The following is a 14,145-nucleotide window of genomic DNA, read 5'->3' as shown; positions in this document are numbered from 1 at the left end:
TGCAGAGCGGGAGCGGGTTCTGTGCGAGCGGCGACCATGGCCCATAGTACCGGTCTTAGGAAGGAGAAGGCAGACCAGAGTGGTCACACCGCCAGGGAGCACCGGTAAACCAATGCTTCAGCGCAGGAGTCCAGAACGAGCCTGTGCAAGGAGAGAGAGCTACAGACTTCAGGACTCAGAAGACAGGCCTCTGCAGAGGAAGGGCAGCAGGCCTCAGGAAACAGGGAGCTGAAGTAAATGCTGGAGATCCACTGCTTCAGCACAGAAACCAGGACACGGCCTCTGCAATGGAGAGAGAGAAGCAGGCCCCAGGAACCAGGAAACACAGGCCTCAGCGAAGTAGCAGCAGGCCTGGAAAAAACTGTAACTAATGCTGGAATACTTTCACAGGATTAGTCTAGAGGAAAACAAGCAAGGGCTTGTGGCTGAACACAGTAACATCCAAGAAGGATTATGCTCGGCAGAGAAGGATTGTGGGGATGCAGTACTTAAAGGCCAGGGGGCCAATCCCCGGAGGAGGGTGTGAGGGCACTGCTCCAATGAGTGAGTACAAGGCTAAGTTGCAGTGATAGCCACACAGCTGCTGTTGATAGCAAAGAGGGAATTAGTGAGAACAACAGCACCCTGTAAGGCTATGAGAAAAGCCAGGAGTGGATTCCTGACAAGTACATATGTAGAACAGCCAGTTCCTTTGGTCCGCGGGTTTCTCCAGATCAGTCTAAGAAATGGCGTTTCGAAACGCGTCGAGTCGGGCTTTCGCCGCCATCTTGGTAGAGGAAAGAAGCAAGGGAACTCTCACGATCCTCAGCTCCGGCGGAAAGTGACGTCACGATCCGGAAGTGACGTTCGCGGACGCCGCCAGCAAGAGCCAGCAGACGAGACGAACAAAGCTGGAACAGAGATTATATCCCCAATGCTGTTTTTCCTCCTAAAGCCGTAAGCCTCCAATTGTCTTACATAGTAGATAAAGTTTATTTCCATCTACACTATGGTTGTTTTCTGTTTTTTCAAGATGTGCTGACCCATATACCAAACCTCCGGAACGGGCTGCATCACAGAGTATTATTGACTCACATGCTTGTGTTCCTGCTACTTTTGTGAGTAGGAACTTGTAAAATCACTTTTATTAACTGTTTTTTGCAATATTACACTATCCACTGTTTTTTTCTTTTTATGTGCATACGGCGACGCTCCCCTGGAACTTCTACTACACAATTTCTGCAAGACTTCTGGAACAGTCTTTTGTCGGGGTCGAGTGATAAGTTGTTTTTGCCTTAATTTCACTGTTATTTAACACTATTCACTGTTTATTATTTGTATTTGATATCACTGCACATTTTTTGCATAAGATTTTATTTTCACTGTCTGTGGTGCAGTAGAGCGCCATCTAGTGTTTTTTTACATTATCTGATGTTAACCTATCTAACTGAATTCCTTGTTTCCCTTCCTTCTTCTGTGTCCTCTGCAATTTCCACTCTAACAAGGCTCTGGTTATACACAACCTTTCTGCTCTCACTCTCTTCACCTCTTTGCTCTAACATAAACCTTCTGGCACTAGAATTTGTCTTATATAATAGAACTGCTTAGCAAATGGGCGTTGTCATGTTATGGAGTTGACCAGACTACTTGGAAAAGAAAACAACAGGGAGAACGCAGAGGTTAATAAAGAAAAGTTTATTTGGCCGAAGCCAAAAGGGAACAACAGAAGCACAAACAGAATAATAACTCACCAAAATGAGGAATCTGTTCCACGATCCGAGTAACTATTGATGACCGCCCCTGGCAGCAGCAAGGGGGGCATCCGAAACAGAACAATCAGGAGAGGAGTGGAGCCAGGAACTAAGAATGGCCCCTCCGGTGGGGCCTGGGAAATTGGAGCTGACCAATTGGAAATGGAACAGCAGGGCTAGGACCCAAACCCCATTCCCCAAAGTCAGTTCCATATCTCCTGCAGGGTTAGACACCTCACTTCCCAGGGAGAGAGCAATGCTCTGGCTTTTGTGGGTGTATTCCTCCAGTACATGGATGTGTCATTTCGTAACCTCCCATTGTCCCTTAACACTGCACCTGGCATACACAAAGGCTAGATCTCTGACTCATTGCATGCTGGCCACATGGTTACTGTTACTAGTCCAGGTATACAAAGAGCCAAACAGATATATATATATATATATAACAGTGAAATACACCTACCAACATAAGTTTAAACATTACCAGGACTGGGACATTTTCCAGCCCTGAGATGGTACATTAATCCCTTGAGTGGGTCACCATCTTTACTGGTAGAGGCAGTAAATTGGCTTAATTTGGGCATTCCATGCTGCCCCTGCTATCACAAACTTAAACATCCAGCAATGATAGAGGGTATTGGATAGGTCTAAGGTGTTTTTTTAACCCTTTTACTATGTATGCCCTATAGAAAGCTTTAGTCAAATAAATACAGAATGTGAAATAGGATTACCAATTCCTTTTCAGAAAAAACATTAATATTTCCGAAAACAAGTGACAGAATGCTTTAATTATGTAGTAGGTGATGAAAGAAACGTTACAGTTACAGAACTTTGATGTTGCATCAATGTTGATATCAATCTGGAAAAATGAGGTACAGCTAGAGCCAAGAAAAAATATCATATTACATGCGTGTTCTGCCAGGAGGCATTCCAGTGTTTGCTTGTTCAAAATACATCCCAATGTGAATAACAAGCTCGCTCTGTTAAAAAGAAAATTAAGGAAATATACTGGCCATGAACTCAAGTTTAATTCTTAGCCATATGATTGCGAGTTGGCTTTTGTGAGGTCATTGCGAGTTGTGTTTAAAAACCAGAAAGGGTGCAAACATTATTGAGAAATTCCAGGTGTTAATAGGCACTACTGAAGATCCGATGCTTCCCAATGAATCAATAGATATGCTAGAATAAAATAATCCCAGCAAGTACAGTAGTGTAATGGGCAGGTGGTTTACCTAAAAATCTATTTATTAATTTAAGATCAGCAACCGATGGCTTTTGTTCAAACAACATTTTGCCTTATTTAATAAACACTTATAATAAGGACATTTGGATAATAAAAAGTAAGGATGGACACTTTCATTGGTGGTTGGTGTTGGTATTGTTTTCCTTGTTAAAACAAAATCATGGTTTGAATACGGTTTTGATTATAAAATATTTCTATGTTTTGGTTTTAATTTAACAAAAACAATATTTGTCTTGGTCTTGGATTTTGTTTGTATATAAGTGTCAATGACAGGACCATCCTTCCTCCAATTATAGAGGTGAATAAGGATTTTAATCAGTTAGTGTTAGGACCTGCGATATTATGGTCATACCTTGAAAGTGGCTCGCAGGCTTATACGCTTGGCCAAAGGGTTAACTAAATTACCCTTATCAAGACATATATAGGTATTTCACTGTGTGTTTTTGCCACATTGGATGTTACTCTGGACTTCTTTGTTTCTTCTTGGATTTTGTTTTTATTTATTATGGGAAAACTATATTTTTTTCAAAATCTGAACATTTGTGAACATCTTTATTATATGAATATATATATATATATATATATATATATATGTGTGTGTGTTTTTCTTTTAAATCAATGATTTAGAAAAATATATAAATGTATATATTTAGATAGTGAACAAATTAGAAAATAACAACTAAATAATGAATATTTCCCTCAACTCTTAGAGATAAAGAGATTAAATATTAGGTGTAAAATAAGTGATAATAAAGTGTCAGTGTTGCGATATTTGTTATTTAACGAGTAAATAACAGGACAGATAAGAAAGGGGCTATATGGAATCCTTGAAGCTTCAATTGGGGTGAACCAGATCCCAACAATTAACTATCAGCTAAAAATAGAAGCGCTTGTTCCATCGGTAATACTATTCATTAATAAAGTGACAAGACGGATCTCTTAAAAAATGGACTTGCAATCACTAATATACATAAAATATACCGGTTTTGCCCGATTATAAAGCAACGTTTAAAAAAAAAGTTACGTTGAAAAGCGCATACTCACCTTATAATCAGGCTCCTCACATTTTTGCTGCTGCTTACAGACTGTTCCATCTGAGCATGCGTATGCGCAGACAGCTGCTAGGTTGATGGCTTACACAGGCTTGAAAGGAGCGCATGCTCAGATGGCATATGGCTCCTCTAATCAGCAGCTTAAAATGCAACAAGTGCATAGAATAAATGAGGAAAGGCACTTGGGCTGATTTATCAAATGGAATAGCAAAGTACAGAACAGCTTAGAAAATAAGAGGATAGATATCTACTAATCTCAAACTTGGTTTAATTGTGTCTATGGAGAACTCTGCATTAACTGGCTCAGTAATACACATAATGATGGTCTGACCTCCCTCTGTGGACACACTGCAAAGTTACTTGGAACATTTCCTTGTGTGTCATTCAGTCCTATTATACTAGAATTATGTTTGAGTATAGAGGTTGGCACCAGTTCCTGTTCCGGGTCACGTACAACCTTCTGTTTCGGGTACTCAAAACTATTTGTAAACTCTGAGAGACAGGAATTCAATGGGGGTGTATTAATGCTCAGATGATTGCTGTGTTGACGGCTTACACAGGACTGAAAATAAAACTTTTTTCTTTCCAGTTAGTATTGAAATTAGGGGGTCGCCCTATATTCAGGGTTGCCCTATAATCGGGAAAATACGGTAATACAAATCTATATAATTAAAAATACATTCTAACCGGTAGAAATGAATAAGACCTAAGGTCAAGGTAGTGCTAGATATACACAAAAAATGTATATATACTTGCACTTCAAATACAAATATAGGTGCCGATCAGCTGATGGTATAATACAATAATTATGATTAATATAATGATCATACCATCATCTGATCAGCACCTATATTTGGGGGAGGGGGAATGTGTGTGTCTGCACATACAGTATATTGGATTGAGTGAGTGAGAGGGGGAAGAGAGAGAGGGAGGGTGTCCCTTACCTTCTCCAGAAAGGCATCTCCTCCTGCAGCATCACGTTGTCATGGTGCTGCAGGAGGAGGGCCTCTATTGAAGGAATTGCCTTGGCCGGTATGTACCTGCAATCCGTATGTGTGTGTGTGTATGTATGGAAACAAAAAATGTCCAAGCGCATCAATATGTGTATATAAGGGATTATAAATAACTAAATAAAGTAGTGAAAAACACACACAGTGAAAAATGATGGTTAACAAATCCAATGTAGTGTGTATTCACCCTTGTGTATGAGTGATGAAATATATAAACACCACAAACTACAAAGTGTTGTATCAAGAGAAAACTTTCCTTAGGAATGTAGGGTCTGCTGCTGTCTCGAGAAAAACTGGGGTCAGGATAACACCAGCTAGACAAGGATACAAAAAAGAAAGCGCAAAACTCTCATTGTATAGTAATTAAAGAATAAAATATTTATAAAAAGGTAATGTATGCACGTACAGAAAGTATAATAAAAATGGGCATGTAGGTATATTAACCAGTATCGATCAGGTGCTCCCACAGCTGCTGCATGGATTCTGCAAAGGCTGACCACTTAGCTACTCCGATTTTTCATAGTGATTAACCTTCACCGAATCACTCGGGTAAGTAGTAGTTCTTCCACACCAGATCACTTCACATCCTCGTCTGCATATCCATGGAAGGAGAGCAGGAAAACGGGCTCTTTAGCACGGCTCACACCATCAGAAGCCACACCATCCGTCTCCTCGTCCGATCCTCAGGTGTCCCAGCTGAGCGCTGTTCCTCTGAGTACTCATCCGTCGCAGGCAGGGGAGGGGGGAGTTCACTAACATTGATTGGCTCAGATGATTGAGTGACGCACCAGCTGTACACAGCCAGGTATAAAATCAGCAAAACCGCAGCTATTAGGGGCACCTCATGATGAATTTTTGCGTCCAAGAAATTCCAGAAAATAGCTTAAATGAGCTTGGAGAGCCTAATATAATATTAGGACACCTCACAAAACAAATCCAAAGCGTTTCGTGACGCAAGGTCACTTCTTCAGGGATTGCTGATTAAAATTCCATAATGCCTTTTATAGACCCTATGTTATCCTGATTGGATAATGACTATACAGGACAGATGTGTGCATAATCATCAAATACAATTTATACAAATGCCTAACAGGTGGGAGGCTAATTGCATGCCTCACCATTCTGTGGTTATTGTGTTTCACTGTACACAGGGCATTTTCTACTGGTTAGAGTCATTTTGTATTTAATTATACCAGGGTTTTCATTTGTGGTTTTGTTCAACACCATTGAGGTAATATATATGGGGTAATTATATTTTGAGTACACCTGAGTGCTTTATGTGGGATACTTCTTCTCTCCTTTTTTGTTTGCATCTATTATTATCCCCACACATATTCCCAGGTAGCTCAAACTCCTACATCCACCACATCATGAATATATATTTATGCCAAAAGGGAAATGGGATAAAAAATGATACTCAGGTTTTATCCCATTTCCCTTTTTCCCATTTGCTTTCATTTATGTATTTGGGTCACTAAATGAACTCATCCATAGGTCTCCCTTGCTATAGTATTACCTGAGTGGCAATAGGTTTATATTTTGCTATTGACATTCTTACTGCCATTAGTACAGCACTTGTGTTGTTTTCTGTGTATTTCTGCATGTTTATCTTTGTAGACCTATGATGTCTTTAAGCTTATTATACATATGGTGACCGGCCGGTCTGTATTGCTTCATTGCGGGAATTTTTGTTCCCTCAGTGAGCGAGTATTTTAAGGGCATCATCTTCCATATTTTTGGGTCTATTATATTGTGTTTAGGTATATTTTTTTGTTTTTTGTCCACCTATTTTTCCTTATTATTAGTCAGGCAGGCTCTTCAGTTAGTTGTTTGTATGTCTGTTATTTTTTCGATTTAATTAAAGTACCTTTTCTATTTTTGCAAACATTTGTCTGAGTGCTCCTTTAGAGGTTTTCTTTTTCTGTGTTTACATATTCATTTTTTTCCTCTAGCACCACCTACAGTTTATATTTTTTCTGTTACAACTTTTTTAGATATATTTTTCTGATTTAGGTAGGTTTTGACATTGCACTATTTATTGGTAGTTGATGCGGTATTCGTCTTTCTGTGTATGTTATATATATATATATATATATATATATAAAATCAAAAAATAAATAGATGATATCGTTCTGTGGCTAACGAAATGCTTTTATTTGTGCAAGCTTTCGAGATACACTGATCTCTTCTTCCGGCGATGTTACAATGAATGAAGCCGGAAGAAGAGATCAGTGTATCTCGAAAGCTTGCACAAATAAAAGCATTTCGTTAGCCACAGAACGGTATCATCTATTTATATATTGATTATTGAAGCTCGGCTAACACGGTACTGATACCTCTACACACACACATATATATATATATATCCATATATATCCAATAAAGAATATCACTTGTGAGCACATTCACATGTCTTAGACAAGTCTGCAACCCTGCCATTCAACCATTATCACCTCGCATACAGTGCTCCCACTGCAGCAAGGGATCTTGGGAGATGACATGCAAATGAGCACACAATGTGTCACCTTTTGCCTGGAATATCCATTCACATGGCGCCCATTTAAGCTGATGTATCGCCGTTTACATAGCTTTTAAACACAGCATGGGACTAGCCAAGCAAGTTTAAACCACTCACAGACATGTTTCAACCTTGATGGGTATCATCAGTGTGAGGTTGTTATAAACTTGTCTGCACCCCCCTGAGGAAGATCCCCCTGTGGGATCGAAACGTTGGAGTTATGTGCTGTATTTAATACATTTATTTTCATTCACCTGAGTGCTGTCTCCTTTTTGCTGCTATGCGGTAATGTATACTTTTATTATTTATATGGGACATGCACCTACTCATTATTGAATTTTTATTGGAGTTCCAGTGATTCTTTATCACATATATATATAGTGATTACGCCCTCACGTTGTGGGGTCTTTTGTCCCAGATTAAGGGGCAGGAAACCTTGGGGTTTATTGAACAGGGTTTTTATTACTGCACAATAATAACTACATAATAGGCACACCGTCCCTTTTAAGGCAAAACAAATCATAAAATAAACGCCTACTCCTCTTAGGAGACTAAATACACCACTCCAGCCCTTTCTACCTGGGTTGCTAGCTAAGCTATTTACACTCCAAAACATGTACTGCAAATACAAAAGTCCAATAAGAAAATATAATAGGCTGTTTTGGTGCTGTAGGGCAATCCCTCCTATGAGAGTTCAGGAAATCCCTCTCGATCCAATGTCCTGGAGAGGACAGCCCTGCAGACACATCCTTGCTTCCTGGGTGTGCAACCCAGGCAGTCACAGCAGGCTCGGCGAAGAAAAAAGACAATGTCGGCGCCAAAAGTAATAGTAAGAATAATTCAAACCATATGGTGAAAAGTCCAAATCAAAGTCCTTTGGTGATAGATGATGGATGAGCAAAATACGGATTCTCTCCAAGACGTATCGTGATATATGAAAAATAAAAAGAGATGATTATAGTGCAGTATGTCAGTACATGTGGACATAAAAACATATAACACTAACAACATAGAACATACAAGACAGACTAACAACAGCAACAAGCCAGACTGGAAATAATGAAAAAGCTATTTATTAACAACTAATGCAGGATTCTGGAGGATGGCTGTCACACACCAATCCGGGGGGGGGGGGGGGTAAAATCGTTACCCTACTCACAGAATAAAGGATAATAAAAAGCAGCAGGACTGGAAACACTTTCTGTGGATCCAAGATGGCGACCGGAGCTCTCCCTCTGGCGTCCCCACGTGTGGCAGATGCTGTGTAGAGCTTCAAGGACGCAGGAACAATGATGCTTCTGAGCAGACGTGACGTCACGCTCTATCCTCCTGCCGGTCTCCTATTCTCCTGCTCTGTGCGTGTAGATCCTCCCCCTCACCTCCGGCCGGGCAGTGTGCTCCCCAACTGTCATGACATCCCTTGAAGAAGTGCGCGCATGCGCACGAAACGCGTTGGGAAGATACCGTTTTTAGAAGCATTTGATTGTATCTGGAGTTGGGGAGCACACTGCCCGGCCGGAGGTGAGGGGGAGCCCTGGACGCGTGTGCAGGGGGCGCAGGCACCCGATGACGCGTGACCGCGCATCGGAGACGCGCGGCACGCCGAGGGGCTGCCACTTGCAAGCCGGGAAATCTCCCGGCTTGCGGAACTGGCCACACTTCAATAAAGTGTGTCGCCAGTGTAGCATCCCTCATTTCCAGCATCAGATCTTAGTAAACAATTACAGTATGTATGTTTATTAGGTTTTAAATGTTCAACTTCCTGGCTATAAGAGAAAAGAATGCAGGGGAAATATACACAAAACTACTGTGCTCGCACTATAACTAGCACTCTTTAAACTCAGCAGATGGATATATAACACAGCAGGAATTCTACAGTGTAGTTGTGTGTTCGTAATTTCCTCTTAACCAAAACCAATAGTAATGCCACCTGCTAGCTAGCAAAAATACATGAAGATGTATAGCCTCACAATGAACAAGATTGCAATTTTGGCAAAACAGGGGTTTTCAGCTCTGTAAATAAACCACCATATTTTCATTTTAAAGATTGCTTACTGTATATTGGGCTAGCAGGTTTCTGATGGTTTCCCTTGTGGTAAAGGCAATGCTTTTGGTAGAGAAAGAAGGAGGTTCAATTCCCTGGCTGAGTTATAAAGCGATCTTCCAAATTTCAAAATGACTTCCTTTTCCATTCAAGCACTTTGTAGAACAATTACAACAAAACTCTTATAGAATATTTCCAATCATTGTAGCACTAGTTCCTGGCCAAAAGGGTCTAGGTGGTAAATAGCAGCCAGCTATGCAGCGGTGTCCCAGGAGTGTTGTATTGATTCTACAGCAGGTTCTGAGGGACAGGGACTTGTAAAAGCAGAGAAGACAAAAAGCATGTCGGCACCAGGGATTAAAAAAATTGCATTTATTAAACAGTCCTTTTAACCTAACAGTGATTCTTAGGACAGACAACTTCAATAATATACAATTATATTCGGTCTCTAACCAGAGAGGGCACTTATACTTATTTTGCTGAACGTGGCCACAGTTCTGTGGAATTCAACCTGCTCTTAGGTGCCAGACATATAGTACATTCAGGGTATGCCCTTTCTCTTCTCAAAATCCCTGCCAGGGTGTTCCTCAGGATGGTAGGAACAGTCTGTACACCAGCAATTTTCTCGTCATATTAGTTTCTGTCCTGACCCCTGACTGGATCAGTCTTAAACATAAAACTGTACAGCAGCACTTTTAACAGGAACTTTAACAAAGCCTTTAAAAATCAATAAATCAGGAAGAACCCCTGGGCTCTTTTATAGAGAACTCTTAACTCACACCTTCCTTTTATACCTACATCTACAGCATCTTATATTAATCACGATTACCTTCTTGTGACAGGGAGAATTAATAGAGGCATAAATCCTCTCTGATGATTGCCACCATAAGTCCTACTGTAAATAATAACTTAACACACCTCCTAATAACTTAACACACCAATATAGTTATAGGTGTCAATAACAGTAGCAATATTTGGGGTTTTTTCTTGTATTTTACTTTTGTACGGTGTAGTACTAATTATAATTCTGTGACACAGCGCTGTCTAATCATTCAGTATGTGCTTTGCAGCAAATTGACTCATGGTAATGTGCTTCTTTTCCCATTATTATGCTTTGTTTTTTTGTTTTTTTACCATGCTTGGGGAATTTCTCCATTCTTGTGGCACTATCATTCCAGAGACCAGCACATTACTACAGTAGGAAAAGTTCATCATCTATTCATTCATGGAGCTGGAGTGTTTAATCCCAGCCCTGAGAGGGATTATTTGTCGGGGAGAGACCACTGACACTACAATGCACAATGGATCATTCAGGTCCCAGTCCTTTTAATGTGAACTATGCTGGAGTTATCAAAACTTTACCAAACTAGAAACAAGAGACTTACTGTACAGTGTACAGAACACCCAAACGAGTAATACATTATGTAGCCCTGTGTGGTTTGGGCTATAGGTCTGCCCACCTCCTGGCAGTAATACCTGCGTAAGGGCAGGTTTGCCAGGAGCAATCATGGGTTTTCCCCACTTCATGCAGTACAGTGAGTCAGTGAAGGCAGTGTCATCAGGCTCTGTGTCCAATTAGAGACACAGAGGTGGTGCCTGCTGGAGGTGCTTATTGTATTGCTACTTCCAATTTAGTCAGTCTGTCCCTACCGTGAGAGAGGCAAGGTTACCCAGACCAAGCTGCCAGGGCTCTGGCAGGCTTGAGGCCTCCCTACGGGGAGTGAGGGTATACATATACCTCCTATCCTACCAGAGGACAGGGGAATAGCTGGATCCCCTCTCGGTGCCCTGAGCTGGTAGTTGGGTTCAGGGACATCCTGAAGGGAGACAGCCTGCTGTATGATCTGTGTTGCTGAATAGAAGAAGAGACCAAATAAAGAGACACTGCATTTTACCTATACCTCCTGCCTGAGATTGGAATATATTGGGAGGAGGGGAGCATCATTCTTTTGCAGATACTTAACCCCATATAGCTGGGGGCTGCACAAGATGGAGGCGCTGCACCAGTAAGTGAGATTGAGGCACAACCCCAGAAGCCTGTCCTGTCCATCCCCTATACCATCATGCGGGAGACAAAGGGCCCCCTGTTGCCAGCAGGTATGTACCACCCTAAGACATGTAGCCGGAGCAGTAAATTCCCAAGGAGACCCTATGTGAGATTGGGGGGGTGGGGGAAGGGTTACAATTATATCACTGGAAAAAAGTGTTGTGTTCCTGCATAAAGGGCTCTACAACATGCAGAGTGAATGTGTGTCCTATTAAACGCTCTCGTGCTCTGCTTTGTTTAAATTCTGGCCTCCAGTTTTGGTTGTTGGTTCCTGTTACACACATAAGTCTAGGAAAAAAAAAAAAACAGTGACAATAGCGCTCTAACAAACCCAGAATTATAATAATAACCACTAATGTGAAAATGATGATGTGGTTAATGAAACAATATCAGTGATAGTGCACGTGCCTAATTAAAGTGCATTTAAAGTGAAAAAAAGACTCAAAATAAACTACAACCCTTAAAAAAGACTGTTTCACTTGTCTTTTCTTGGATGATCTTTCAAAAAGTCAGGGGAGCTCGTCTCGTAGTCATGGAATAGAAAAAACATATCATAGTGCAATAATGTTTTAACAGTGAAAAAGGTGAAAAAATTGCATACAAAAATGACTACCCACATTCCAGTAATCAAATCAGACATTCATCCAACTTAAGGGGTGGATGCGCCCTATGTGATAACAGCAGCCACCAGTCACAACCTCCAAGGAAGAAAAATGAGAGACCATATAGTGTAGAGGTAAAACAATTCTAATATCAAATACACGATTGAAGGCTTAAACTTAATACAGTCGAAGTAGGCACTCATAGGTAGCGGATGACGGATATTCCTCGGGTCGCGATTCCTTGGGGTATTCGTTCACCTCCGCTCTCTCAGGAAACACTTGGATCCACACCGGGGTCTCCTAATTCGTCACTTCCGGTACGCCGAGAACCACCCAGGCTCCCGATACGTCACTTCCGGTACGCCGAGAACCACCAGATCTTAGCGGTTCTGTAGAAAGACTGCTTCTGGTTTCCAAAGAGGTCCATGGATAGGAACATGCAGCAAAACACCTCTATAGTTCCCCTTACATTTTCATTAATGACCGTTCATCCTGCTGCAAATTCAAGTCCAAAGAAATGCCAATTTCTTTGGACTTGAATTTGCAGCAGGATGAACGGTCATTAATGAAAATGTAAGGGGAACTATAGAGGTGTTTTGCTGCATGTTACTATCCATGGACCTCTTTGGAAACCAGAAGCAGTCTTTCTACAGAACCGCTAAGATCTGGTGGTTCTCGGCGTACCGGAAGTGACGTATCGGGAGCCTGGGTGGTTCTAGGCGTACCGGAAGTGACGAATTAGGAGACCCCGGTGTGGATCCAAGTGTTTCCTGAGAGAGCGGAGGTGAACGAATACCCCAAGGAATCGCGACCTGAGGAATATCCGTCATCCGCTACCTATGAGTGCCTACTTCGACTGTATTAAGTGTAAGCCTTCAATCGTGTATTTGATATTAGAATTGTTTTACCTCTACACTATATGGTCTCTCATTTTTCTTCCTTGGAGGTTGTGACTGGTGGCTGCTGTTATCACATAGGGCGCATCTACCCCTTAAGTTGGATGAATGTCTGATTTGATTACTTGAATGTGAGTAGTCATTTTTGGATGCAATTTTTTCACCTTTTTCACTGTTAAAACATTATTGCACTATGATATGTTTTTTTCTATTCCATGACTACGAGACGAGCTCCCCTGACTTTTTGAAAGAACACACATAAGTCTGTAATAAATTGCTGTTACTGCATGATGCAGCAGCAGCAGAAAAGAGCCATGTACTATTATGGTATATGGTTACTACTCCTTAAATGACATTGCTTCATCTTTTATAAGGTAAGCAGCGATGCGTTGTGGAGGCCAGGGGCAGGATGTTCAATACGTCTCTAGTGATTCCGCGCCATTGATCTCGATTTAGGGCGGATTTTTGGGCTTCGGCTACTGTGAAGTGGAGCGGTTTGAGACCTTGCGCCACCTGGTTCGACCACGTTTTCTTTGGAGCATGTCAGTCCACTTTCCAGCCTATGGGTCGTGTGGTGTTGAGGCACTGGTATGGTTGTCTGGTGATGTCCTTATGGCAGACGTGACCAAACCACCTAAGTCTTTGTCACTTAACGTATTGGTTGATCGTGGATTGGTTTTGACAGACTAACCGTACATCTTAATTTTTCCATTGGTCTCGTAGCGTAATATGGAGTATTAAGTATTTAAGTTACTATTGCCTGCTTTTCAACTAGCACACTCTCCCTACAAAAATCCAGCAATACAGTAAGTAACAGATGTAATCGAATCTAATAAATAAATCAACCAGGAATAAGACAGCTGTAGGCGCTGTATAAATGTGCTTTTCTTCCCTTACCCCTTTTGCACAGATTGCTGCTTTCCTTTGGCATCACTTTATATATTTGCTTTCTATATTGGAAAAGAATGTAGGTAGCTGTAGGAGGATGCACCACAGGGTATCA

Source organism: Ascaphus truei, chromosome 2, assembly GCF_040206685.1.
Source record: "Ascaphus truei isolate aAscTru1 chromosome 2, aAscTru1.hap1, whole genome shotgun sequence".
NCBI lineage: Eukaryota > Metazoa > Chordata > Amphibia > Anura > Ascaphidae > Ascaphus > Ascaphus truei.
The sequence above is the reverse complement of the archived record's forward strand: the minus strand, read 5'-3'. Positions refer to the sequence as shown.